Here is a 24,399-nt window from a genome sequence, read left to right as displayed (position 1 = left end):
TCCCTGGCCAGGGATAGAAACTGAGCCACAGCAGTGACGAGGCCGGATCTTTAAACTGCTGAGCCACTTGTTAGAGCTTATTTAATATTGCCGTAAGATAGAGGCTGTTCTTCCTATTTTACGGATGAGAAAACAGGACCTAGGAGTGAAAAACCCATTGCTCCGAGCACTAGGTGGGACTGATGTTGAATGTTGATGTATGAATGTGGTTTGGGGTACCGAGCTCTCCCTGCAGTCGTGTTTAGACTCTGAAGTCTGGGCAGAGGGTCAGGAGGCAGCTGTCTGGTCTGTGACGGGTGGGAGTCTCCCTAAAGCTCTGCAAATTCACCTACTTGTTCACAGAGCGGGGAAGATGTGTGGTGGTGGAGAGAGGCTGGGGAGGGTATCCCTTACCCTTTGCCCTGAAGGCACCGCTGCAGGAGGCCACCTTGCTGCTGAGCCTATTAGTGGAGGAGACTGCTACCTGGCATTTCTATGAACTGATAAAGGCAAGACAGAGGGACAGAGCTGGATTCATGGGGAGACATACCTCTTAGTGCAACACTAAGGTGAGGCAGAGACAGCTCCTTTCTGCCCAGAAATATCCATCCTACCACCTGTCTGAAAACTGCTGTTTCCAGATTTCCCTGTTTGCAAAGGGAAGGACTCAGGGAACACGTTAACTATCTTCAGGTAACACTAATCAGTTCACCCCATGGAGTCTCTGCTCTATGTGCATTCGTCATCGCAAAGACTGAATTCAGTGTCCTCCGGCTGAGAGCAAAAAAAGGAAAATGAGTAGGAAACTCAACATGTGGGGTTGGGGTGGACAGGAGATAGGGATGGGGATGGGAGGGGGGACTGCAGGAGAAATTGTTTGGGCACCAGAGCCAGTTCTGCCTGCTTCCAATTTCTGTTTAGCTGGCTTTAAATACCATTCAGGGGGACCTCATGTGAGTCTTTGGCATGGTTGTTGTATCATGCTCACCTTTGGGAGAGAGCAGACTGGAGTTTTCTCTCTTTCATCTTGAAGGACACTTAACATTCTATTCAGCAGCTGCCTTATTGCAATTTAAGTTCCCATCAGTCAAGTAGACATTAAGTGGCTTCTTACGTAAATACTTGCAGAGTTCTGACTTTGCCAGGCCTCTGAGAAGCTTTCTATTTCTCATAAGTTCTTTGAAGTTTTCTTTTGGCTCCAGCAAGTGTGTACAGATACATCTAGAGATGGCAATTGTTCCTGTGCAAATGAACTCCACGACCACAAAGTTATGTAAAAGACAATATGCTCACAACTCCCTATTGCTGTAGCCCCTGAAGGTCATCTCCAGGTAACATGGGAAAGTTGCTTTTGTTGTTAATTATTGTTCACATTTAGAGCAGAAACTTTAAGAGTTAAAAAAACATCTAGAGTTCCCAATGTGGCTCAGCAGTAACGAACCCGACTAGTATCCATGAGGATGCAGGTTTGATCCCTGGCCTCGCTCAGTGGGTTAAGAATCCAGTGTTGCTGTGAGCTGTGGTGTATGTTGCCGATGTGGCTCAGCCCCTGTGTTGCTGTGACTGTGGTGTGGGCCAGCAACTGCAGCTCTGATTCAACCCTTAGCCTGGCAACTTCCATATGCTGCACATGCAGCCCTAAAAAGAACAACCAAACAAACACCCTGCCGCCCCCCCCAAAAAAAACTAAAGTGTTCACAATAGTCAATTTAACGGATATGGATAAATGAACTGAGAAAAATAAAACCTCACTTGTAATTACAATACTGAGACCACTTCCCTTTACAATCTTTGCTCAGAGACTACCTGTCTCTCTGTCTCTGGGGATCTAGCAATCTATCTATGTCCACAGTAATGTTTTGAGATATTAACCACTTATTAACTGTAAATTTTATCAAAGTATAATATACAGACAGAAAAAATGCACAAATCTTAAGTGTACTTTTGCACAAATAGATGTGTTTTTATAAGCTAAACATACCTGGGTGCCTAATATGCAGGTGAAGGAATGGACTTTCCAGAACCTGTGTTATTCCTTCTCTGTTTACCTGTTCCCCGAGGTCCTTTCTCTACCTCAAGTAGCTAGAGTTTTCCAACCTCATGTCTTGGGGAAAAGGAGGTCTCTGCAGATCACAGAGAAAAGGAGCTTGACTTTTTGACAGAAATCCAAGAGGATGATGAGAGATTTAGAAGAACAAGAGTCAGTTTGGGCTGATTTTTCTAACCCTAAGCCTAGATAAAGGATTCTTGGATGGGGAAAGAGGAGAACAGAAGGTAAGAAAATTGAGCAAAGACATTGATGGGTCTCCTAGAAGGGGCCTTGGCTCGACCCTAAGTTCAGAAACTTTATCAGAGGACCATGGGCAGGAACTTAGATCCATGCAGAAAGGTTTCCAGATCCAAGAGCATCCTCCTTTCAGTACAGTGAAGGCCTGAACCCTCGTTCAACTCAACTAAAGTCGTCTCCACATTCCACGTCTCAGTAGAGCTTCCCAAGTCCTAACATGCACCTCTCAGAAATTCTGATGCAGGTGGTCCTCACTTTCAAAAACATGGGTGTAGGTTTTTGTCCAGGCCTTGGCCACGGTTCTAGAACCATCAGAACTACTTGGGGACCTTGTTAAATACAGATTCCCAGGAGACACTCCTGAATTTGGTCAGGTCTGGCCATCTGAATGTTTACTCACTCTCCCAGGGATCATTATGCAATCCATCTGAAATCCACTGAAGGATCAGATTTGAGAGGTGCTCTTCCAGTGGCCTGTGACCTTTTTGAGGACAACGATTCAGTGCAGTGGTGTTCAAGTGACCTGGCAGAGCCCAATGAGAAGCTATAGAAGGGAGAGGAACATCTCAGGTGATGAGGCCTCTCCTTGCATCGTGTGTGTGGTGTGTTTGTAATAGTAATGATAACAGCAGCAACAACAATAATGAATGATGATAAAAACATGTTAGTTTAATATTGTCATTTAAATAAAATGGGCATGTAGGCTAAGAATAATCTCAAAAATCAGGCAAGAGTATTACTCACCCGGCTTTGTGGCTGGGCAGGGATCCCATTTTGGAATCAAAGTCTCTGCTGAATATTTAATGAAATACAGCACAGTTATGAGGGAAGATACCGCAATGTAAAATGGCTAAACAATTGCACATGCTCTCCTTTTGTGAGGTTTGTACCAAAATAACTTGACTGAAAAGAGAAATCTAAGGCAAATAACAATTTTATTCACTGAACAATACTATAAGCTTTTTTTGCAGAGTTTGGAAAGCAAATGTGGCAGAACTCTCCATCTCATTAAGTATCTATCATGCACCAATTTTATATAGTACAACAAATTTTTGGCTCCTTCTTACATATAAACATGTGATATTTCTTACCTTCTCACAGTATGGTGGGGTGGTCACTGGACTAGGCCTCGTGGACCTGAGTTTCCTTGCTTTGCTAGTAACTGGTTGGGGGATGGACCAGTTTAGTAAGAATCATACAAAAAGGAGAGCGACCTCTAGCTGAGTTCCATGTGTCAGACCCTGCACTAAATTTTTTTTTTTTTTTCGTCTTTTTAGCGCCACACCCATAGCATATGGAAGTTCTCAGGTGGGGTAAAATTGGAGCTATAGCCATCAGCCTATGCCACAGCCACAGCAACATGGGATCCAAGCCACATCTCTGACCTACACCATAGTTCATAGCAATGCCGGATCCTTTAACCCACTGAGCAAAGCCAGCGATTGAACCTGCATCCTCATGGACCCTAGTCAGGTTCCTTACCGCTGAGCCATGATGGGAAATTCCCATGTTAAATTCTTCACATTCCTTCTCTAGTAATTTCATCTGTTAGCTCTATGAGGTAAGTGTGTTTACCGTCTCCATTTTACAGGTAAGGAAACCAAGAAACAAAGAAGTTAAAAATTGGCCCAAGGTCACATGGATGCTGGGGGTTGACCTGAGAGATCGAGATATTTCTAGGGTTTCTCCTTATTTTGACCTTCTTGGAGTCTATACTTTATTTGCATGGATATTAAAACCACGTTGGAAAGTCATCTGTGAGCCTGGCGGGTAGCCTGAAAGGAGAAAACACACCCCTGGGTGTCTGAATAATGGAATATAGTACTTGGTGTCATTTACTGGACTGATCACAGAAATGACATTTTGGGACTCTCCCAGGGCTAACCTAACAAGCAGCTGTGGGGCAGCTACTACCAGTGACCAGACTCACCTAGTGTCCCCACCGTACTACAGTGAGTGTCCTGAGTCAATATAACATCTATGCCCTTTGTCCTTTGTCCCCATCTCCGGACCCTTGGAGAATCCATGCATGCACTTCAGGGGATTCATTCACTTCCTGAAAGCAGATGAAAATTGTGTTGTAGGTGATATGAACTTCTTTTTTCCTCAGGGGAAATCCATAGCTTTCCTATGGAGAAACACTACCCATAGTTTTTTTCAGAGAAGTTTGGCATCAAAGAGGAAGTTAGATGGTACAGCTATCTTGAAGGGAGAGTAGAGGCAAAAAGTTTATTTTCATATATAAAGGAGCCTGGTGTGTCTTTGATTCTAGGGAAGGAGGCAACAGAGAGGGAAAGACTGAAGAGGCAGAGGAGAACGGCCAGTAGAGCATTGTTCTAATGGGGAGGGCTGGGGATAAGAACAAGAGCACAGATTGTGGAAGAATCTGTTGCAGGGGCAACCTTTTCTCTGGAGAAGGAGAGGGGCAGATGGGGAAGATAGAGGATAATGAGTTGGAAGGAAGAAAAGATGAAAGAAAAGTTACTGGTTAAAAGTCAGAGATGAGGGATAAGATTCAGGGTGGGAGAAGAGTAGATGAGTTTGGAAAAGCTGTCTTGGGGGGATGCAACGAGCACAGAGGCCCAGCTGGGATGGAAGAACATGGATTTGTTTTGGAACCAATGGAATATAGTCCTGAGATTTTCCCTGGTCATTCTGAGCAGCCCCAGATTAAAGAGTTGCTGCCAGGCCTTGTTCACAACTCCTTCCTCCCTTGCAGCTGCTCCACATGGTGTGCAGCCTGTGCAGTGTGCAACCCCAGAGGCTGTGCTCCCATGTGGATGGAGTGTGTGTTTTATCCTGAGGTTCTGGCAGATGGCAGTAAAACATCAGTCTGCTGCGACTTTCTAGCAGATGAAAGCAAAGTGTCCTGAAGAGGTGGAGCCTGTCTCAAACTGGTAGAACGGTGCTGTATGGTCTAGTAGTGGTTCTGAGTATAGAGGGGCCATAGAAATAATGTGGTGTGTGCTAAGACGCAAGTCAGGAGAACCAGGCCTCTGTCTATGGAACAGACGTGTGCTTTTCTGCCTTAGCTAATGAAGAATTATCCCACTTTGTGCTGCTCTTTTCCAAATGCCACGGAGGGCTGGAAACCCTGCCCCCTTCTCCCTCCTCAAATCCTTTCCTGATTTTTTTCTCTGCTGAAGTCACTTTGCCAGCATCTTGTCTGCTACTCACAAGGTACTATGTTTTATTACTATATATTTTATTCCTATATTATCAGATGTATTTGTATTCATAGTCTCTAAATGATTTGAAATCCACAAATAATGACAGAATTACAGTTGAGACACTGAGGTCCATGTCCATCAATCATTTGCTAGAGAGCCCCTACCTCACAACCTGTCTCCCTTGTTGTCTGTAGATATGAGGTTTGTGACACTATTTATATTATTATTATTATTTTTGCTTTTTAGGGCCGCACCTGTTGCATGTGGAAGTTCCCAGCCTAGAGGTTGAGTTGGAGCTGCAGCTGCTGGCCTATGCCACAGCCATAGCAATGCCAGATCTGAGCATGTCTGCGAGCTACATCACAGCTCACAACAATGCTGGATCTTTAACCCACTGAGCGAGGCCAGGGATCATACCTGCATCCTCATGGACTCAAGTTGGGTTTGTTACTGCTGAGCCACAACGGCAACTCCATTCGTGACATTCTTCAAAATCAAGACTCCTGTTGTTCCCGCTGTGGTGTATGGGCTTGGGTTTGATCTCTGGTCTGATGCGGTGACATTGTTGCAGCTGAGGCTCAGATTCAACTCCTGGCCTGGGGAACTTCCCTATGCCTCAGATGCAGCCATTAAAAAAAAAATCAAGACTACTTAGGGCATCAAAGTACGTTATTCCATAAGGCTCTGCAAGACTCACTCAGTCCTGGCCTCTCTAAACTGACATTCTTCTACTCTCTCCCATGCTCCCCACTTCCAGCCACTCCTCCTTCCTGTTCTCACACACGAGGTACACTTCCACCCCAGAGGCTGTGTGCTCACCATCCCTATTGCCGAAACTCCTTCCTCTGTGTCTTCCCTTGGCTTGTTCCCCATCTGCTCCGGTATCAGCTGACATGCCACTTTCTTAGTGATGCCTTCTCTGTCCAACTTATTTATTTATTTAAAAACCTTTTTAATGTACAGTCCAAACCTGTATCTTTTTTTTGGGGGGGGGTTATTTAGGGCTACCCCTGTGGCATAGGGAAGTTCCTAGGCTAGGGGTCTAATTGGAGCTGCAGCTGCCGGCCTACACCACAGCTCATGGCAATGCCAGATCTTTAATCGACTAAGCGAGGCAAAGGATTGAACCCTTATCTTCATGGATACTAGTGGGGTTCATTAGTGCTGAGCCACAATGGGAACTCCCCAAACCTGTGTCTTGATTGAATAACCATCCAAGAGCCTGACCTGCCTGCACCCCAGAACTTACTGTGTTTAGCAGGGCAGGTTTACCAAGCCAGCATACTGAGCTGGTAGAATTTACTACTGTGAAATATCCTGGAATCAAAGATTCTCAGAGTTAGGTCACCAACAAATGGACCTTCCATCTTCCCAGCCAGAAACCTGGGTATTTTCTATGACACCTTATCTCCATCTCTAAATCAAATCCCTCACTGAACTCCATTACCTCCATCTCTGTTATCTTTTGCTTGAATCCAACTGCCACTTCCCTATCTAGACTATTGTTGCTTCTTTTTGAAAGTGTGCCTGTCGAACCTATTTAACATCATAATAAACCCACTGTAGCCTTCCCTTATTACCCTTCCCTGTTTTGTCTTCCAGCATAACACCATTGTACTTATTTTGTTCACTGTTAGTCTCCTGCTACGAAAATATAAACTCCGTGAAGCCAGAGATTTTGTCTTTTTCCAGCCCCTGCCCAAGTCCAGGATGCTCCCAGCATGGTAAACAGCCCCTGAGACAGAGCTGGCACTTGGTCATTCTATGTTCAACACATTCCCAGCAAATCATTTCATATATTACTTTTCTAGATTGTATATACAATGACCAAAGTATTTTCTAAATCAAAAAATGCTCTGACATTTGTAAATTACTTCTAGACTATTATGCAACCTGGGACATCAAATTTCAGCACAAATACTCTCCCGCCCCCCTTTTTTTTTTTTGAGAAATGATTCAGGAGTTCCCACTGTGGCTCAGCGGGTTAAGAACCCAACACAGTGTCTGTAAGGTTGAAGGTTTGATCCCTGGCCTTGCTCAGTGGGATAAGGATAACAGCATTGCCACAAGCTGCAGCGTAGGTCGCAGTTGTGTCTTGGATCTGGCATTGCTGTGGCTGTGGCGCAGGCCAGCAGTTGCAGCTCCAATTAGACCTCTACTCTGGGAATTTCCATATGCCAAACGTGTGGCCCTAAAAAGAAAGAAATGTTGATGATTCAAATAGTGATTTGCCATCAGGATGACCCTGTAAAATCTAGAACTGATTATGGCTAAACTGTACCTGGATAGACAATAGCTAAATTCCAATAGAAATCCTTTAAACTCTAAAAAGATATCTAAAAATTCTAATGTAACTGTTGTGATAGTAAAGAGATTCTTCAGCAGCCAGATTTCCCAAGATTTCTTTCAATGCAAAACTTAAGTAACTAGTTTCCTTAATAAGTTAGGTCAGTGGATATGTACTTAAATAACTAACATATATTGATTAATGTCTCTTATTCTTCATATACATATGTATATTCTGATATATATTATATATTTGTGATTGAAAAGAAATTCCCCTAGGTTTCCACTTAAAGGCCCTAAATCAAGCAATCCTTTTTTTTTCTTAGTCAATTTTTTTTCAGCAGTATTTTCCTTTGTGCTAATGGAAGATAGCTGATTACAGATGATTAGATGGAAGTGAAGTCATTTGGAAAACAGCTCAGAGTGTTTGAGAGTAAAATGAAGGCGAAACCAAACAACAACAAAGAATTCTACATTCTCTAAACTTCAGGCTATTGTCAGCAGTACACATTTGAGTTATGAGGGAAAATGATTGTTTGGCTGAGTCTGATTAGAATCAACAGGAAATAACACATTGGGTCCCAATAACACTGCACATTGAGCCCAGAACCACATCAGCCTCAACAGTTGCCAACATCTTTAATTGTTCATTTCCCACCCATTGTATTTTTTACAGTTGTCAGAGATCATCAATCTCGAAGTTCTGAGACAATCTATTTTCATAAAAAAATTAAGGCTCAGGACTTAACACAAATCTAACTGCCACAATAAGGAGTTATTAATACTTAGCTGTTGATCCATTATGCTTTTTTTTTTTTTTTTTTTTTTGGTGTTTCAGGTCACACTTGCGGCATATGGAGGTTCTCAGGCTAGGGGTTGAATTGGAGCTACGGCTACTGGCCTACCCCACAGCCACAGCAACTCGGGATCTGAGCTGCATCTGTGACCTACCCCATGGCTCACAGCAAAGCCAGATCCTTAACCCACTGAGCAAGGCCAGGGATCAAACCTGTATCGTCATGGATCCTTGTTAACCGCTGAGGCATGAAGGGAATTCCTCATTATGCTTTTTGAAAATGATCTGGGGATGTCTCTTTTCCTTACAGTCCAAATCAGTTGCATTTTGGATAGGGCTTTTGCTAATGTTCCCAGGTGAGACTCAGTAATGAAATTCAAGAGGTAGAGACAAGTAGCCCCTCCTAAAGTGAAGAAAGAAGACGTACCTTTCATGTCTCCAGAGAAAAGCTTAGTGTGTTCTCTGAACTCCTGTCCGCCCAGTGCTTAGCTTGTGCCTTTATGTTCAGCCCCCTCACTTGAAAAGGCACACGCTGAAGAAACAGCTGTTCACAATTATATTAATTATCATTTGTCAACAGCATTCTGAACTCAGAAATTCTGTGTTGGCAGAAGAGAACGCTGCCAGGCCATGGTGCTCTTTGAAATATGCCTGCACTTATATCACCCATCTAGTTTGGGAAAGCAGCTTTAAGGTTTTCAAAGCAGTGACAGTATCTTTGCAAAACTATTGTCACACAAGCCACTAATCTTTCTCTCTTAGCTTTAGAGCATTTGCTCACCATTTAGCTGAGGTTTTTTTTTCTCCTTAGATTTTGACACACCACTTCAAAATAAAAGATAAACTTTGGGGAATAAAGTGGGTATAAGAAATATCAGTGTGGAAGATGTGGTATATTTATACATTAGAATATTACTCGGCCATAAAAAAAGAATGAAATGTTGCCATTTTCAGCCACATGAATGGACCTCGAGCTTACCATACTAAGTGAAGTACACCAAAGACAAATATCATGATATTGCTCATATATGGAAACTTTAAAAAAAAAAGATACAAGTGAACTTATATACAAAACAGAAATAGACCTGTAGACATAGAAAATAAACTTGTGGTTACCAAAGGGGAAAGGAGGGGGTCAGACAAATTAGGAATTTGGGATTAATGTGTACACACTACTGTATATAAAATAGATAACCAACAAGGACCTACTGCATAGCACAGGGAACGGTAGTCAATATTTTGCAATAACCTATAATCTGAAAAAAAAAATATAGGTATGGGTAATTGAATCACTTTGCTGTACACCTGAAATGACTACAACATGGTAAGTGATTCATACTTCAATAAAAATAGATTAAAAATAAAAAAGGTAAATTTAAAAAGAAGAATATCAGTGTGGTCCTCTAAGAATGAATAGTTAACAGATGAAGCTGAAGTTCCTTGGTAGTAACCCCATGAAATTTATGAATTAGAATTCTAACCATTTAACCCTTGGCTAAAACATTTCTTTGTGGAGTTCTCTTTCGGCCCATTGGGTTAAGGATCTGGTGTTGTCTCTGTGACGGCTTGGGCCTCTGCTTGTGGCACAGGTTTGATCCCTGGCCTGGGAACTTCCACATGCTGCAGACAAGCCCAGAACAAAACAAAACAAAACAAAACACCCCATTTCTTTGCTGACATGAATAATCTGAAGAGCTAAATGAGGCTTGGAGGACCAAGAGCTTTAACTGTACTGACCAACCCTAAAAATTGTTTTTGTTTATGGAATGTTCAGTCAAGAAGGGGATTAACCTCCAACTTGCCAGGTAATTATTGAGAAAAAAAGCATGTTTCTTGAAGCCTTGCTTATAATAGGAAACATTTGGGAAATTATTTAAATGCCCCATAGGTGAATAGATAAATTACTAGATCTGACCCAATGGCCATTTAAAATAGTTTTTGAGACCATGAGCAAGCTGATAAAAATTACATTAAGATTTTACTTATGATAAAGAAAATCAATGATATTATTGAAAAACAGAAGAAAAACAGGATATAAAGATTGTATATACTAATTTCAAGTGTACTTACATCTATTACTTTCAAAATGTTGATAATATGACTATAAATTCATTAGTTAAATATGAAGTAATATTTTAGGTTTATTTTTAGACCAAAGAGAAACTGAAAATCTTGCTGATAAAATCAAAAGGAAACCAGAAAGTTTAGTTATTTTGAGCTTTCTGCTCCATCCTCCCCATTTGTTTAACATTTAAAAGTTTTTTTTTGTTGTTTTTTTTTTTTTGTTTTTTGTTTTTTTCCTCCTTTTTAGGACCATACTGGCAGCATATGGAATTTCCCAGGCTAGGGTTGAATCAGAGCTGCAGCTGCCAGCCTATGTCGCACCACAGCAACGCCAGATAAGAGCCTCATCTGAGACCTACACCACAGTTTGCAGCAATGCAGGATCCTCACGGAGACAATGTTAGGTTCTTAACTCGCTATGCCACAATGGGAACTCCATAAAATTTAAAGGTTTTGAATAAGCCTGTAATGTGTAATTTATTCTTCTGTAGCACTATCCCATATTTTTCCTAATCTTTCCTTTTTAAAAAGATAGCAAAAAATAAGCAAATAAACCCATAGCTAGCAAAGAAAGACTGGATAATGATGGGTACCTATAATGTTTATTCGTTAGCTGAAAAAAGAATGGGCAAAAACTGCATTTGGTAATTTCAAAGAGGATTTACTTATATTCATAAAATGTTCCTAACATAAGTGAAGTTTAAACTGTAAGATCTTAAGGACATTATTTCTAAAACATGTGGCAATTACAGTTCTTAACAAGGTGTATATTCTCCAGTGGTGAATGGAAAAAATTTATTATCTAGATGGAGTGGACAAATTTATAAAATTTAAGGAGGAACTTACAAAAGTGTGGGAAAAAAGAAACCTTTATGGGACTATGGAAGGGAACTAGAAATATGAAAATCACTTTTCAAGTTTTTGTGACTAGCTTACATTTAGAACAAAAAGTCTTTACTTTCCCTTTACTTTTGTACTATTAAACTATTTTGCTTTTTGTGGGGGAGATATACAGCCATCAACATCCTCCTATCCTGAGCCAGCAGTCCTAGTTGAATACATAACTTAATGAACGGGTATTTGTGAAGTTTCTGTGATCCTAGAAATATACTGAGTTTTCTAATGAGTGCTTCTGTAAATTCAATGTGCATACCAACCACACAGGAAGTGAATTAAAATGTGGGTTCTAATCCAGAAGGTCCGAGGTAGATTCTAAGGTGATGGAGTTCCAATAAGCTCCCAGGTGATTCCATGTAACTGCTCTAGAGACTAATCTTTGTCTAGCACTACACACCACCAAAAGGCAAAGTTGCATGCCTTTATGAAAGTGAAATAGAGCAGACAATTGGTGGAGGTGAACCCTCATGCACTTGGTCAGGTGACAGTAAAGCAGCTGTAGCCAGATTCTAGCTGACTGCTGGTTTTGGCAGCTGATGAAGCCTGAGAGCTTAAAGTATCACCAGCCCCCAACACCAGGTACCAGTTCAGTGGCTGGTACCAGGTAAGTACTCAATAACTGTCTTTTCCTATTTTTTTTTCAATAAAAATAATTATAAATTGCAACTGTTAGGGAACAGGACCAAATAACACTTCAGCGTTTTATACTGATAAAATCAAATGCTGACTAGAGAACGGGCCAGTGGGCATCGTGTAGTGTGCAGAAGACGTTACTTAATACATTAGAAATCAGTGTTCCTTTTGGAAGATGACTGGCTTTATGTAACCCCCCCCCCCCCAAAAAAAAAAGCTAGAAAGAGTAACTTTCTGTAAGAGAAGTAACAGGGAAGTCAACTGTGGAGGTGGTGGGGTGGGTGGAGTGTTGGACTAGGAAGCTAAGAAAATGTGGCTAAAAAGTAAGGCTGATGGGACAATGCCTTTATGGGGGGAATGACCTTGAACTTCCCAGAGATGGTGTGAAATTGTGATTTACAATAAGAAATGTGTATTTGGTCCTGTTCCTGGCACAGAGGAATTTCTTGTGATGAGAGCAAAGGTGTCTTTTGCTAATAAGCGATTTTGGAAAATTTTAAGCATGGGGGCTGGTTGCCAAGGTGGCCAACCATGTTATTAGAGGGTTGGACCTTTCAGTCCCACCCCTCTGACCTCCAAGAAGGGAAGAGGGGCTGAACCAATCACCATCAGCCAATGATTTAATCAATCATGCCTTCACTTAATTTCAAACTATAGGGGAGTAAGAGCTGCTCTGGGATCTTGAGCTGAAATGTGTCTAATTTTCACTTTGCAGATTTTCACTTTGGCAAAACCAAGAGTCCATTTTATTATGACATTTTTCGAAAGTCGTTTTAAAATTAGAATATCTCCTCACCCCCCCATGAAGTTTTTAATCTGAAAATTTTATAAAACCTAGGTTTAGAATAGCTCAAGCCAACTTTCCAATCTCGGTTCACACTTCCAATCTTTCCTCTTAATAGGATACTTCCCTAACATCCTAAGACCAGTCCTCGAACAAGGCACTGCCCCAATAGCATATTTTCATAATGAAGGTTGGACAATATGCCATTTATTAACTGGGGAACATGAATTCCAATGCACAGATGGACATTGCTTTAATACTGAATTTCTGGGTAGGGTGTGGGGGAAGTGTTACTCAGACCATGCTACCTTCTTTGAGTATTTTTATACTTTGATCTAACAGGAGATGATGAAGGTGAGAAGCATTTTAAGAGGTCTATGTTGGAGTTCCCGTCATGGTGCAGTGGTTAACGAATCCGACTAGGAACCATGAGGTTGCAGGATCGATCCCTGCCCTTGCTCAGTGGGTTAAGGATCCAGCGTTGCCATGAGCCATGTAGGTTGCAGACGTGGCTTGGATCCCGCGTTGCTGTGGCTCTGGCGTAGGCTGGTGTCAACAGCTCCGATTAGACCCCTAGCCTGGGAACCTCCATATGCCACAGGAGCAAATAGCAAAAGACAAAAAAAAAAAAAAAAAAAAAAAGGTCTATGTTGACAACAAAGATAGACTTTTACTCTGAAGCCAAAGCTTCAACTATCACATTTGCTCAGTGATTTTTAGGTTTTATAACTGTATAGATATTCTCTACTCCATTTTTTTTTCTCAATGAAAGTTTTTTTGTTTGTTTGTTTTAAAGCAAGTCATAATAAGCAAATTTGGAAAAGTTGAGATTTCTTAGAAAAATCAGTAGGATAAATTCTATCTCTATATGTCACAATCTAATGTATTGCCAGATTTCAAAGGAGAATCTGGAATTACTCTTCCCTTCTATCATATATGGGAGCAGGTTCAAACACTTGGCCCCAGAACACAAAGCTCATTATTTGGCTCAATCTATTTTTCTAGTCCCATCTATTTTTCTAGTCCCATCTCCCTTTTCCTTCTGTCATTCTCATTCTGTCATACTCTCTTCTAAACACACACCAATATGAATGGCCATTTCTCAGAACTACCCAGTGACTTCACTTGCTGTGTATGCTGATAAGCTTCCTTTTCTCCATTTGCTTAAAGTATCTTCACTTATCTCTTAAATCAGCTCCATGGCACCTATCTGAGACTCCTCATTCTCCAAAGAACACACAGGATTTTATATTTAGCTTTCTTATAGTACTTCTTTGATTCCTTATTTTTTTTTACATGTGTCTTTCCCACTGGTCTGACTCCCATAAAGGCACAAATCATGTATTTTGAAAAATTCCAGTGCTTAGCATGTAACAGATGTGCAAAAAAAAAAAGGTGATTAAGAATGCACGACGGGGAACACATAAGCTTGCAAAATACAAACTCAACAAACAACTACAAGCTCTTTAAGACATTCTCTAGAGAATACACATAGATTTTAGTGATTTAAGGAAGAGGGGGAAAATGTTTTGGGGATCTTGAAAGGTGATGCAAGAAATTAAGAGGTAATTTATACTCTCTAGAGCCAGTTATTACTTCAGGGCAAGATTTCAAACAGATGTCCCTTGCCTCAATTAGTCTCACAGTATACTCCAAATAAAGATAAGTTCACAGTTTTTTGCCTGTTTTGCTGTGATTCTTTGAAACATCAGGATTCAAACTGAACTTGGGGATGTACTAAATTTTCCAAGATTGAAGCAGACTAATATTAAAAAGGCAAGATCAAGTTAAAAAGAAGTGTTTTTTTTTTTTTTTCCCTTGGTGATTTTATATATAGTAGTGCTTTTTTGGGGGGCGGGGGCACCCATGGCATATGGAAGTACCCAGGCTAGGGGTCAAATCGGAGTTGTAGCTGCTGGCCACAGCCACAGCCACAGCACCTTGGGATCCAAGTCTCATCACCACAGCTCACATCAATGATGGATCCTTAATCCACTGAATGAGGCCAGGGATTGAACCCGTGTCCTAATGGATACTAGTGGGGTTTGTTACCACTGAGCCACGACGGGAACTCCGACATAGTAGTGGTTTTAAATAAAGCCTCCTATAGAGAAATGGGGTTTCTGTCCCTTCCTCTTGTGTATGAGTTCTGTAACTGCTTGACTAATAGAACACAGCAGAGTGATGTATTTTGATCTTGAGAAATTGGTAGCTTCCACTTCCTGTTTCTTAGGACACTCTTGGAAACTAGATAACTTGTGGAGAGCAGACAGCGCCAACCTGCTAGCAGGTGAATGAACCCTCTTTGGAGTGGCTGTCCTCCCTCCCCCACCCTCGTCCCTGAGCCCCTTGTGTATCCCGTTTTCAACAGAACAGCAAGTATGTGACATGAATTTGAAAAGCAGTTCCTATGGTACTTCTGTTCATGGTTACAATGTTCCTCCTTCTAGACCAAACTCAAACTAATTATTAGTTGGTTAATATGAAATATAATGTGTAATCCAGGTAGAAGGTAGTATTATTACTCAGCTTTGCCATCTGTTGATATTAAGGGAAAATTTGGCACCCTGGTAATTCTAACAGCCTCTTAGAGAAATCTGTTCCCTCTCTCTCAAGACCACAGTGCAGATACAAACACAACCTATTTAGAATGGGCAATGCTGCTTTCAAATAATTCCGAAAGTTTTACATTTCTCCTACTGTGGTAAAATATAAGCAACAGGCTGGTAATTTCATGGCATTCAACATACTGAAACTGTCTTTAGCCTAAGAAAAGTGAAATATTAGGAAAATAAAACTTCTCTAAAGGCAAAATTTTGGTTTGCATCTGGTGTTTCTTGTATTCCAAAGAATATGGCTACATTACGAATATGTCCACATAGACATATTTCAAGTCAGTATTTTTATAAACATAGATAATTGAGTGGTAACCATTTATGTTATCTAAGTCGTATTGTTACCACACATTTAAAAACTTACTCAGATGGCTGTATTTTAATGCCTCCTCTACTTGGACTTGGGATTAAGTGCCAAGAATAAGAGTTTATCCCCTAAAGGAACTCTAGCTCTGATACTGATCTGAAAATTTGGATTCCTCTACAAAGCTCATTGGCAATTAACCAAAAACACTTCATCATCAGAACAGTGCTTATCCTTTCACAATTTCTTTCACTATTTCATGCCAAGATCATAAAGTGTGTGTGTGTGTGTGTGTGTGTGTGTGTGTGTGTGTGCACATTTGTGAGTGTGTGTGGCGGGGGGGAAGAGAAGGAGAGAGAAAAGTGCTGGGGAAGGGCTTAAAATATTTACTTATTTTCAGGCATTTTCAGCAGTAGGTAAAATTTTGGGTCTCTTTTCATCGTAATTCATGTAGATCATCCATCGTAGGTGATTTTGCTTTCCTAAACAGTGAATATTATTTAATGGTGCTCCTTATTAAGATGCTTTAAGAAATAATGCTCACCATTCCTGTAAGATGATTATAAGCAGAGTGTTGCCCCTAACTTGCAGAGGTAACAATGAAGCGGCACATTTCTTGTACCACAAGATAAAGCTGAAACCAAAAGGATCAATCGTGTAACTTTCATGCAAGAAACTTAGGAAAACAAAATGCTCCAAACCCACATTCTTTCTTTGTAATCCCTGAATAGACTTGCCTGAGTATTAACATTTAAGCAGTTAATGATTTATACCAGCAGAGATGGGTCTATCTTCCCGCTTCTATACCATCTAGAGAGAGACTGATAGTCCTTGAGTAGGAAGATAGTTGAGACATTGTGCTAGAACACTCCGTGGTGATGTCACTGACAAAGAATCTACTACACTGAGCATTTATTTCTCTTTTTCTTACAAGGGCAAAAGGTCATACACTTTCCAAGAGTGCGCTTCACAAAAATAAGCAATACTTAAATGTACCATATTTTCAACCACCCAGAGAGGAAATGTTCTTATAGAAGAGCTCAGAGGAGATATTGTTATTGATGAAGTGTCAAGGAATCAGATATGTAGATGAAATTCTCCTAAACCTAAACAATCTTTAAATATAAGGGAGATCATTTGAGCTGAAATATGTTTTGGATTAGGAAACCTCTGCTCATGCGAGGGAAATAATTGGAAACACCTGAGCCTCACATGCCATTTCTTTCATGTGCTTCTAGCACAAATCTTTGTGAGAAGAGTTTGGAAGGGAAGCTTGCACGGGTGGGTTTGCTGATTGGCTTTGGTTCCCTGAGCCCTTTGGATTGTATGTTTATACTCCCAATGTGAACATGGTAATCACAAATGGAGGCAGCTGGAAGAGATTACAAACCATGAAATAAATTAACTTTGTATGCTCTCAGGATGCTCTTATAGTCTCCTCACAACATCAGGACTACACAGTTTCTATAGTAACTAGAAATAAGACAGAATAGCCTACACGATTTAGCTGATGTGTGATTCAAAGATCATACTTAATGGTTCAAAGCGGCATGAGGTGTTATTGAGAGCTGTCTGAAAATGCACAAGTCTACTCCTAAGTGTTCAAAGACGAAGGAAATGATATGACCAATGCGGCTTGATGACTAGAATATATTTATGCCATTATTCAAGGGTCAATGTGAATTATTTTTATAGCAAACCAAAAAGTATACTACAAATTATTTTCTCAAGCAATGTAAGTCTTCCCAGATGCTTTTCACTGACATGTGCCTTTTATTCCATCTTGGAAATACTAATCATATTTTATTAGAGTTCTTTTGTTTACCTTTTTTTTTTTTTTTATGTCAAACCTGCAGCACATGGAAGTTTCTAAAGCTAGGGGTAAAACCGAGCTGCAGCTGCCAGCCGATGCCACAGCCACAGCAACACCCAATCCGAGCCACATCTGTGACCTACACCCCAGCTTGTGGCAACACCGGATCCTTAACCCACTGAGTGAGACCAGGGATTGAACCTGCATTCTCAAGCAGACTATGTCAGGTTCTTAACCAGCTGATCCACAGTGGGAACTGCTTGTTTATCATTTTAACCATTTTTAAGTGTACAATTCAGTGACATTACAGACATTCACAATATCATGCAATCATTATCATTAGCTATTTCCAGAACATCTTCATTATCCTGGACAGAGATTCTGTACCCCTTAAAAAACAACTCACCAACTTCCCCTTGCCCTGGCCCTTGATAAATTCTATCATACTTTCCATTTCTATTCTAAGTACCTCAGACAAATGGAATAAGAGTATTTGTCCTTTTGTATCTGGCTTATTTCACTTAGCATAATATTTTCAAGGTGTGCCCATGCTGTAGCATATATTAGCATCCTATTTTTTTAATGGATAAATAATATTCTGTTATGGGCATATACCACATTAAAAACTCCATTCATCCGTTGATGGTCATTTGGGTTGTTTCCACCTTTTGGCTCTTATGAATAATGGTGCTGTGAATATTAGCATAAAATACATGCTTGAATCACTTGGCACATGACTTTTAAAAATAAAGTATTTTTCAACCTGGATACAGTAAAACAAAACTCAGTGGTCGCCACTAATGAATTTATGGGTTATTTTACGTTTATTTTTTTTAAACAGAGTATCCTGGGGGAAAAAATCCTCATTTTTCTTGCTCTTCTTCACATTTCAACACATATATGCCCCATCTTCCTACATGTTATATAAAGAAATGGAAATTAAATTAAGCCGGGCTATGTGGTACAGACAGGATTTGTTTTCAGAAACTGAAGCAATCATAGCTTCTGACTAAAAAGAGGGTCAACATTAAAAATGAGCATATCATTAGGTTTTCAACTATACTCTTGATAGGTATAGAATAAGTTTGCTAAAGAATAAGAAGTGAGAATTATTTAAACAGAAAAGGTAGCTCCATCAGATTATTTAGTTAAAACATTCTTGGCATCTGTGAGATTTTGTATGTAGTATCACAACGTGGAAAGGAGATTATTTTGGCTGAATTTGAGCTATGTGTAGCTATGTGTAAAAACTCCCAACTAGTTACTCCATAGACGCTTCACCTGTTACATTACTTCCAGTCAACAGGATGCAAAATTCATTCATTAAGGAGACAGATTCTAAGTGCAGAGAATCAGACCATAAGATTCAGAATTCCTGAAACATGTGCTTCTGGAAAATGCATCTGCAGAAATGGCAGAAGTTGTAGACCTAATAGTTCATCAGGTATAAAAGACTGAGATTAGTGATTGGGAAACTTCATGTGTGTAAAATGAAATCTATAATGATTTGGCTTTTGCCCAAAGTTTTTCTTCTTAACACCCTAGAAAACAAATATTCTAACGTGTCTACAAACTCTATCTCCTTCTCTAAGAAATAGTTACAGTAAAGACTTTCTATTTCTTTTTCTTTTTTGCCTTTTTAGGGCTGCCCCTGCAGCATATGGAGGATCCCAGGCTAGGCGTCAAATTGGAGCTGCAGCTGCTGGCCCATGCCACAGACACAGCTACAGCTACGCAGGATCTGAGTCGTGTCTGTGACCTACACCACAGCTCACGGCAACCCTGGATCCTCAACCCACTGAGCAAAGCCAGGGATCGAACCTGTGTCCTCATGGATGCTAGTCAGATTCGTTTCCGCTGAGCCACAATGGGAACTCCCAAGACTTCCTTTTCTAAAGGAAACAATGTTTTCACTTGCTGCTGGTTTTCTCTCCTGTGTGGAAGGCAGGCTGTGTCATGTCGGGCATCCTTGTGTTGTTCTCTAGACTTGGATATTATTTTCCTGAACAAAAGATAAAATGGAAATGTATGGTAAAATATAATTCAGACTGTAAATATGCTGAAATTGTTATGGCAATATAAAGTAGAGATGACCAGTCTTTCCTTCACATTAATCTTAAATTAAGACCAGGAAATAGCAGATCTAGAAAATACGAGATGAGGGACAATAAAGAGGGAGGAAATTATTCTCTGATGCCTCACTTTTGCCAGGGTGAAAGGATTATTTATTTTTTTCTCCTTCTAACTCCACTCTCTAATGTGTGCATGTGTTTAGGTTACAGTTTTAATGCTGATTTGTGATGGTGCAGTGTTCTTTGACTCCTAAGCAACTTAGCTATTTTACTAGCTGGTCATGGATACTGTTTACATCTGGTCTTAAATATGAAGCTCAAAATGATCGAGACAACCAGCTTAATGACTCCTTTCTAAAATGTTCACACCCTTCATTTCCTTTTTGGTGGTACTTAAGTAGTATCTAATTGCCTTTTTCATCTCTAAGATGTGTCCCAGAATTTAAATATACCAGGTAACACACATAAAAATGTAATGAAGAGAAAGTATTGTTTCTCTGTAGTTGCTTGGGTCTTCTCCAGGGGTCTGCAGGAGATGGAACTGGAGACACTGGCACAGGCATTTAATTTCATTTAAACTATGGAATACCAGAGTTCCCATTGTGGCGCAGTGGCTAAGGAATCCGACTAGGAACCATGAGGTTGCGGGTTCCATCCCTGGCCTTGCTCAGAGGGTTAAGGATCTGGTGTTTCCGTGAGCTGTGGCGTAGGTCGCAGACGTGGCTCGGTTCCTGAGTTGCTGTGGCTCTGGCGTAGGCCAGCAGCTACAGCTCTGATTAGACCCCTATCCTGGGAACCTCCATATGCTGCAGGAAGTGGCCCTAGAAAAAGGCAAAAAAAAAAAAAAAAGACAAAAAAAAAAGACACCCCACCCTCAAAACTATGGAACACCTCTGACCTAGCATGGTGAAGAGTCCACATTGAAGGTATTTTTACTCTTCCCATACAACCTAATTATGACCAGTAGGGTGTGGCTTGAAAGACTGGTAACAGGGTAGCTGACTGACTTTGAAGGAAGGAGGTTCTGGGAAACAAATATTCATGAAATTTCAATTGACTGAAGATTTTTAGAAACAAACCACTTTCAGGGCTGAGAGGAGAAATATATAGATGGAAGGAATATACAATAAAATATAGATAGAAAATATTGACATTAGAAAATCAAATCATTAGATATTCAAAACTCCTTTAGTAAGGTTTGTACTGAAGAGAATTAAATATTAGTCCCCCTTCCTGTGTTATTAAATATTGACTCTTTGCTCATAAAAACTGGCCCCAGGAAGAGAAATTGGTATGAAAAGTTCTTGACAGGGTCTCAAGGAAGGTTCAATGGAGGGCTCAAAGGACACCCCATGTTTGAGTTGTCCAGATTTGATCATTCACAACAGTAAGAGATGTGTGAACAGTTTATGGAAGGACTCCATCACCAGTACTTTATTAGGATTTATAATTCAATACACAAGATTGCCTTTTAAGTAATAAGAACTTTTGCCAATGATGAACTCAATATCCCAGTGTTTGCAATCTTGGTGCTGCCTTCCCAGGTCCTAAGCAACTGCATACTCTTAGGACAAGTGCTGATGATATGTAACAAGTCCCACTTCTGCCTTCTTTCTTCTTTGTTGTCTACCCTAGATTTCTTGGTGTCTCCCAGCAAGTCTGAAAGTTCATAAGGCATGGCAGACACAAAGGGACATGACTTAGTCTTGTCAGAGTTCTGCACTCTAACCTGTGGAAAGTTCTGTTTCTGCAGCCTTCTGTGGCATCACCCATCTGCACAGCTCATTAGTCAGACAACAGTACTCTCACACCTTCCTTGCAAAGAGCTGAGCAAAGACAGCATTGGAGCAAAGGGTTGCATTGATTCTAAGTGCAACTGCATGGGTTTATTCAGTTGTAGCATAGAAATGTTATTAGCATAAACCTGTTTAGCCACTCAAAGACTCTTGAGATTGAACTTTGATTTGCTGTGTTTGTATCATTAATTGACACTCTTAAATTAGCAATTTTGGAAACAGGGCTTGAATCTTTCTTGGTGTATGGAGAAGTCTTAAGATTCTCATGGTAGACAACTCCTTTTTGTGTGTGTGAATGAAAATGCCTTTTTCTGTCCTATTTCTGTGTGGTGGTTTTGCCTTTCAGACAAGTTGGGGGGTCGGGAAACAATAAGACAAAAACAATCTTAATGCTTGATTGGCAGAGTGGTGAGGAAGAGCATTGGCATTAGGCCAAGATTCTAGTCTTCACTCTGCCACTTACTATCTAAGTGACTTTAGGAAAGTCACTGAATCTCACTGAGCTGAAGTGTCTTCAACCATAAAATGGAGATAATATCAGCCCTACTCACCTCATAGCTCAAACAAAAACATGTGAAAACCATGAAATGCTACATAAGGGCATAACAATATGAGGTTATAACAATACAAGTCTCCAAGAAATGGTTGTGAATACCAATGAGAACTGAAGGACGGCTTTGTCTTTGAACAGTTTTCCATGAATAGACATGCCAGACTCAGAAGCTGACTGCAATGGAAGAGTAATCCACTGACAGATGAATAAAATTTTTGTCCCAGTATTCAGAATATTTTGAGCACTGATGGGCCATTCTATAGATGTCAGCAGATGAGGGTGGAGGTTCTAAGAAGACAGAAGGCATCTTAAGAAATCTAGAACTTTTCAAAACAGAGTGGATTAAAAAAAAATCAGAACTACCAAAGAATCCCCCATAGAGGGTCTCAATGAACAAATTCATGGCCAAGATAGTTAAACAAAATAATGACCAAGGAAGACGAAAAGAGACCAAAATCTTTTGCCAAAATTATGTTATTTAATATCCTATGAGGGGATTCAGAATTTTTTTTTCCAACCAAAACCACCACCACCAACAAAAATCCTTATTTTTGTATGTAGTAAAATGTCCCCTTTTCTGACTCATCTGCACATTCAGTATTCAATGTAATTCCCTTCTGGCTATAAGAAGTGAAGGGTAATTGAATTGTAGAAGTGCTGGTTGCTAATGTCTGTGGCCGATTTCAGATCCCATCCTTTGCATTTCAAGGACACCCTGCTCAGGGCTATGCCAACTGGATGAAATGAATCCTGGTGTAGATAAAACTCTAAGACTTCTGGGAACAGTCATTGCATCAGTAGGGGCCAAGGCTGGATTCTACAGCTCTTGGCAATGAAAAGATCTTTAGTTTCATTTTGGCCCTGTGGTTTTCACCTGTGGATTACAGGTGAATTCTGGTAACCGGTCTACACAGATTTCTGTTTCTTTTGCTCTTAAATGAAGTAGTTGGAGTAAATCCTGTTGCCAGAATTTGGCATCTGTCTGCCAGTGCCAAACTGAAACACAGAGACAGAATTTTGGTTAAAGGAGAAAAAAATAGCTTATTGCTTTGCCAGGCAAAAGAGGATCACAGCAGGCTAATGCCTTAAAGACTGCCCCCCACCCCCGTGGAAAGGATTGCAGGGAAGTTTTATAGTTAAAAAGAGAAAAACAGGTTCTCATATAGGAATCAGGATTGGGACAAACATGTATTATTCTTTCTTTGGAGGAATCTTAGTCATCAAAGCTGGAGTCAGGGGATCTCGGCCTGATCATGATGGTGATCTTCTGGGTTATTGCCCAAAATAACAGTACTTGTGAAAGGGGCAAATTGATCAGAGATTAGAACAAACTAGGAAAGTTCCTGAAAAACATCACGTGCTAATAATCCTTAACCCACAGGCAATTGTGCTCAGGGTTCCTAATCTTTAGCTTATGGGTGATTGTGTTTAGGGTGCAATTAAGTCAGGGAGAAGGACAAGGAAGGACACTAATCTGTTCAGTTCTGAAATATTCATTTCTAAAAGAAGCATAGGGAATATAACTTTTCTCTTAGGTGTATAAGATGCCTATATTATTATGTGTATTCCTTGAGAGGGAAAAGAATCCTGCCCCAAGTCTGTGCTGTTGTTGCTTGACTCTTCCTCCCTTCCCTTATCGGCAACTGTCTGAACCTGTCCCTAGGAACTCAGGGAAGGTCATGGTGGCTGAATGAGGCACATTTCCTAAGAACAAGAAATGGGGGACACAGAAAGGCTCTTGCAGCCAGGATCCCCACAGGGCCATGCTCAGTTTCAATCCCTCTATAGTCCCAGTGTCCTATATGAAGTGTCTAAGAAGAAAGCATCTCAGAAGAATAGGATAGGAAGGGGTAGCCATCACATTTTCAACAGACTGGAAGCTTAAGGATAATGATGCTATATAAATGGAGAGTGGACTTGTAAAAGTGTAGGTAACCATTAGGAAAATAGAAGATGATGATTAGGGAAAATCTAGGAAGAGACATGCTGAAAGAAATTGAACAGCTGAACAATCAGAGCAAAACTCAAAGGTTGATACATAGACATGGGTAGCTAGGGGGACCATGAAAGGCCAGAAGGCTGTGTACAGTAGTAAAGTTAAATAATTTCTGCCATCAGAGTCTAGAATACTAACAAGTTAGGGATCATTAGCTTTATTCTTAAATCAAGGAATGAACCTAAAGCCTAGTCAGGAAAGACCAAGGAGACATATAAGTAGATTAGTCATGGACTAGGGCAACAAAGGATGCCAACTAGAGAAGGATACTGACCAAAAGGATTCCTTGACCAAAAATCACTTTGTTATCAACTCTTTGGAGTTACAGTAGAAAAATAACCAGGTACAAAACAT

The 24,399-nt window shown here is 40.4% G+C and overlaps 1 protein-coding gene across 1 annotated transcript in view; it reads right to left on the bottom strand.

Moving 5' to 3' along the window:
* LMNTD1 (lamin tail domain containing 1) overlaps positions 1-24,399 on the bottom strand; it is a 293,921-nt gene that overhangs the window by 74,226 nt on the left and 195,296 nt on the right.

This window comes from Sus scrofa, chromosome 5 (assembly GCF_054392235.1).
Source record: "Sus scrofa isolate SSC_HxYL_T2T_F1_AM1 chromosome 5, Sscrofa_HxYL_maternal_Yorkshire_Landrace_v2.0, whole genome shotgun sequence".
Lineage (NCBI taxonomy): Eukaryota > Metazoa > Chordata > Mammalia > Artiodactyla > Suidae > Sus > Sus scrofa.
Note: the sequence above shows the minus strand (reverse complement) of the source record. Positions and strands in the feature narration are given on the sequence as shown.